This window comes from Lolium rigidum, chromosome 7, assembly GCF_022539505.1.
Source record: "Lolium rigidum isolate FL_2022 chromosome 7, APGP_CSIRO_Lrig_0.1, whole genome shotgun sequence".
Taxonomy (NCBI): domain Eukaryota; kingdom Viridiplantae; phylum Streptophyta; class Magnoliopsida; order Poales; family Poaceae; genus Lolium; species Lolium rigidum.
This window is the reverse complement of record NC_061514.1, coordinates 156,306,681-156,312,680: the sequence shown is the minus strand read 5'-3', so window position 1 is coordinate 156,312,680 and position 6,000 is coordinate 156,306,681.

Sequence of the window (6,000 nt, the reverse complement as noted above, 5' to 3'; positions counted from 1 at the left end):
CGACCAGCCGACATTCCCGTTTTTAGCTTTTCCCGTCAGCTTCCTGTATCCCCGCGCTGGAAAAAATTGACGAGAGTAACGGGAGTCGAACCCGCGGCCTTCTGTCGAAGGCAGTGGCTGACAGCTACGTGATAACCAAATTACAACCGATCGCTTTTGGTTAGTTGGAATGACGAACATCTTTTGTATTATATAATCTACGCGGCTAGAAGTAAAAGGCAAAGTATACTTGCAATAAAAAGATCGAGCGGACGCAAAAGTAAATTTTCGAACTGTTAGTCGGTCATCCCTCGGCTTCTGACCGGAAAAATTTTGTGCACGTAAAAGTTTGAATTATTTAGTAACAATTTTTTTGTCAAATGTTGTTCATGGATGCACCATTATTTTGGTTTGGTATTTTTTTGGCATACAATTTATTTACCCAGTGCGTGTTATTTATTAACAGTAAACGTGAAAATTTATCAATCTAAGAAAGCTAATTTCATTTAAAATATTATGCGGATTTTTTTGGCTCACAATTTATCAACCCATGCCCCGTTATTTATCAACGGTAAACCTGAAAAACTATCGACCCAAAAAGCTAATTTTATTTAAAATATTTTGGAAACTTTTTGGCTCATAATTTATCAACCCCTGACCCAATATTTATCAACGGTAAATGCAAAAAAAATAGCGATCGAAAAATGCGATTTTTATTTAGAACATTTTGGAAACAATTTTGGCTTACAATTTATCAACCCCCTACCCCGTTTTTTATCAACGGTAAATATAAAAATTTATCGACCTAAAATAATAATTTTATTTAAATTATAGGATTGGGATTTGTTTGTCTCACAATTTATCAACCCCCGCCCGTTATTTATCATTGATAAATGTGAAAAATTATCGATCCAAAAATACTAATTTCATTTAGAATATTTTGGGGACTTTTTTTACTTACAATTTATCAACCCCTGCCCCGTTATTTATTAATGGTAAATATGAAAAATTATCGACCCAAAAATTCTAATTTTATTTAGAATATCTTGGGGACTTTTTTGGCTCACAATTTATCAACCCCCTGCCCCGTTATTTATCAACGGTAAATATGAAAATTTATCGACCCAAAAATGCTAATTTTATTTAGAATATCTTGGGGACTTTTTTGGCTCACAATTTATCAACCCCCTGCCCCGTTATTTATCAACGGTAAATATGAAAAATTATTGACCCAAAAATGCTAATTTTATTTAGAATATCTTGGGGACTTTTTTTTGGCTCACAATTTATCAACCCCCTGCCCCGTTATTTATCAACGGTAAACCTGAAAAACTATCAACTCAAAAAAGTTGTTTTTATTTAGAATATTTTGGGGACTTTTTTGGCTCACAATTTATCAACCCCCTGCCCCAATATTTATCAATGGTAAATGCAAAAAACTACCAATCAAAAAATGAAAATTTCAATTAGAATAATTTAGCAATAAATTTGTAGGCCACAAGGTAATTCAAATAAGAGAAATTTAAAAGTGTTGGTTCATTATAGTGAAATAATCATTAATGTGAGTTGCAAGTGATAGTTTATTTGAGTTGCAAGTGGTTTTCCAACCCGTTATTTCCCCTTTAAAAATCATTGGCCCGAAAAAGGGAATTGAAAAAAAATAGTCCAACTAATATAAATTTTGATACAAAGTAATAAAAACAAAAAGATAAAGAGAATTGATAAAAGAGAATTATGAAATTTGTTCCAAAGAAATATGAACGTGCTTCTGGCAAAACAACGTGCTTGGTTGGCTGCAAGTACGCGTCACGTGAAAATTAAATGGCGAGCAACGACCTTGTGGCAAAAGCCAACGCCACGCGTAAAAAAAAAAGAATAAGCAAGCTATACATCCACGCGGGTGATTAGAGAAAGAGAAAGAAAGCACAGCACGTCTCCCGGGAACAAAGGAAAGTGCTGCTTACCACGTCGCGACAAACGCTGATTAGCCGAGACGACGCGTTCTGCGTGTGGAAACTAACCGCGCGCGCGGTCGAACGCGTAAAAGGGAATTGCCCTCCAAGTCGCATTTTTTTAAGGAAATATGCATAAACCCTAGCCACAATTTTCATGAGGTTTCATCTACTAGCAATAATTTTCGTAGTATAATAGAAGAGAATTTAGCAAGAAGTGTTTAGCACATGAGCACCAGTTGCTCCTGATTTTTGAAAAACATATTTTTACCATTCTGAAAAAATTAAAAATAAATGCGGACATACATATAAACATTCTGAAGGTGCGGCGTAAATTTCGGATGAAAATATGTTGTATTTTGACCTATACTAAAAAGACAAATTTCTGATAAAATTTCCATCCCTTTTCACAACCAAAAAATGGTTATTTTTCCGTAGCTTAAAATGCAACGTAATTTCTACCGAAACTTTGCACGTGTATTCAGAACATGTGTATATATTCATGGAATAAATTTATGATTTTTTCAAACACAAAAATATAATTTTTAAATATTACGAAAATCAGGAGCTCTAGTGCTTGGGTGCACCAAATCTCTATCTAGAATTTAGGGAATTACTTAATCAAACCGGTACGTTGAGAACACCCATGAGAGGTGATACGTCTCAAACCGCATCTATAATTTCTTATGTTCCATGCTACTTTTATGATGATACTCACATGTTTTATACACACTTTATGTCATTATTATGCGTTTCCGGAACTAACCTATTGACAAGATGCCGAAGTGTCGGTCCTCGTTTCATCGTTTTTGGTTTTAGAAATCCTAGTAAGGAAATATTCTCGGAATTAGACGAAATCAACGCCCAAGCATCTTATAATTCCACGAAGCTTCCAGAACACCGGAGAGGCACCAGAGGGGAGCCCTGGGGGGCCCACACGTGTGGGCGGCGCGGCCCAGGGGGGGCGCCCCCTATTGTGTGGCGGCTCCGTAGCCCATCCGACTCCGCCTCTTCGCCTATTTAAAGCTCCCTGACCTAAATCTTCGATACGGAAAAGCCACGGTACGAGAAACCTTCCAGAGCCGCCGCCATCGCGAAGCCAAGATCTGTGGGACAGGAGTCTCTCGTTCCGCACGCCGCCGGATCGGGAAGTGCCCCGGAAGGCATCTCCATCGACACCACCGCCATCTTCATCAACGCCGCTATCTCCCATGAGGAGGGAGTAGTTCTCCCCCGAGGCTAAGGGATGTACCGGTAGCTATGTGGTTCATCTCCCTCTCCCATGTATTTCAATACAATGATCTCATGAGCTGCTTTACATGATTGAGATCCATATGATGAGCTTGTAATCTAGATGTCGTTATGCTATTCAAGTGAATTTTACTTATGTGATCTCCGGAGACTCCTTGTCCCACGTGTGTAAAGGTGACAAGTGTGTGCACCGTGTGGGTCTCTTAGGCTATATTTCACGGAATACTTATTCACCGAGTTATGATTTGAGTCGGATGTCTCTATGAAATTGTGGTGTGTTAGTACCTCCTATGAATGCTCACAGTGACAGCGTGGGGTGTTTATTAGTACTTGGGAATACATCTTTAAGGTTTGCCTACATGATTGCAATGTGCTTTGTATCACTATTAATCTATGTGCTACTCTAGTGATGTTATTAAAGTACTCTATTCCTCCTCCATGATATAATGGTGACAGTGTGTGCATCATGTAGTACTTGGCGTAGGTTATGATTGTGATCTCTTGTAGATTATGGAGTTAACTATTACTATGATAGTATTGATGTGATCTATTCCTTCTTTCATAGTCTGTCGGTGACAGTGTGCATGCTATGTTAGTACTCAGTATAATTGCGTTGGTCTATCATGCACTCTAAGATTATTTAAATATGAACATCGAATGTTGTGGAGCTTGTTAACTCCGGCATTGAGGTACTCTTGTAGCCCTACACAATTAATGGTGTTCATCATCCAACAAGAGAGTGTAGAGTGGTTTTATTATGTGATCAATGTTGAGAGTGTCCACTAGTGAAAGTATGATCCCTATGCCTTGTTTCCAAATACTGCAATCATCGCTTATTTACTCGTTTTACCGCATCTTTACTTCCTGCAATATTACTACCATCAATCGCACGCCAGACAAGCTATTTTCTCGGCGCCGTTACTACTGCTCATATTCATTCATACCACTTGTATTTCACTATCTCTTCGCCGAACTAGTGCACCTATACATCTGATAAGTGTATTGGGTGTGTTGGGAACACAAGAGACTTCTTGTATCGTGATTGCAGGGTTGCTTGAGAGGGATATCTTTGACCTCTTCCTCCCTGAGTTCGATAAACCTTGGGTGATTCACTTAAGAGAAACTTGCTGCTGTTCTACAAACCTCTGCTCTTGGAGGCCCAACACTGTCTACAGGAATAGAAGCGTGCGTAGACATCAAGAGGCGATCAGAGGAGACAGCCACAAACCTATCTAGGGTTTTGTTCGCCTCGTCGGCGATGCCGCTGGTCTGCTCTGCCTCTGGTGGCCTTGGGGCCTTGGATGTGTAGTGGACCACGGCCTCTCGCCGGCAGGGAATTTCCGTTCTTATTTAGGTTATTCTGTAGTCAGAATAAGGTCCTCCATGCCCGATCCTCGTTCTGGTGGTGCGTCTAGCGCTGGCGAAGGGCGGGTGAAGTCATGTGCCCGACGTATCTCCCGGGATCCAATCGTTTTATGTGTTCGTCGGTATGGTTTCATGTTAGTCTCTTCCGATCTACGGTTGTCATTACTGGCGATGGTTGCTGCTTTGGTGCGCTGATCCCTTAAGATTTTAACACGACGACTTCTCGTATATGTATTACAATAAGCTCTACTACGATAAACTTTACCCGACTCCGATGATGGAGGACGAGGGGGGATTGATCGCTCGTTGGCGAGCATATGGCACGCATGCATGGTCCATCGTTTTGGACCGGCCCATTAACTCGTTTGGTCAGTTAAAATAACAATACGTTTCTCTATGTAGTTACACATCTGTGCTCTAGACCAGTTGGTTGTGGCTTCGCTCCATAGCAAAGACTAGTATCATGATTTTATTTCTTAAAACTGAATTTGAACAATTTGTTGAAAATAATTTTGTTCATAATTTTTTTTGTTCAGAAAAATTTTGTTCAAGAAATTTTTTCTCAAAAAAATTCTGTTCATAAACATTTTTTGTTCAGAAAAAAATTGCTCTATTATTTTGTTTATATTTAGAAAATATTAAAAAAATTCAAAAAAAGAAGAAAACAGAAAAAATAAAAATATAGAAAAAAGAAAACCGAATCCAGAAGAACCAAGAAAACAAAAAGTACAAACCAAAATGTTCCGGAACATTCATAAAACCGGAATGACAAAGAAAAACTTATAATGTGCCGATGCCCAGGTGGTGACCCCATGCGTGCGGAGTCTATTCCCGCGCGCACGCGGGCGATGTATAGGATTAGCCGGAGAAGATGGAGCCGATAGGCTGGGTGGTGCAGGCCGGAGCGGTGGGCATTGGCCGGTAATCGAAAGAGCCATCGACCTGCATGACTGTCGGTCTGCATCCGCGCGTCTTGCCTCTGTGTGACTGTGTGTGAAGCCTGAATCCACCCATGCGTACGAGGGAAGCACCGAGCGCGGCTTGCGGGACGGCCGGCGCTCAACGCCCTTCGTGTAGTCTGTCCAGCCCACTGATGCACATGCCCCTTTTGATGGCAAGCACTTCTAAAAAAATTCATGTACCCATATTTCTTGAATTGTATATTGTCACTATATGCAAACAGAATCCATTTTTGATATTTGACTTTCTTATGTCTCAATGCCTAGGTCAACGTCAGCGAACATTTCTTATAAGATTTTCTTAAGCCTCAATGGATTCAAAAACTTGGCAAATTGGAAAGTCAAACTGGGTTAGCAATTTGGGAAGTCAAACTGGGTTCAAGGTTTTGATATGTGATTACCGATCTACGAAATAGACTGCCGTCGGTGAGGGAAATTGGTGTGACCCAGGACACCAGAAACTAGGGTTTCTCATCCGCCTATTTATTCTCTCG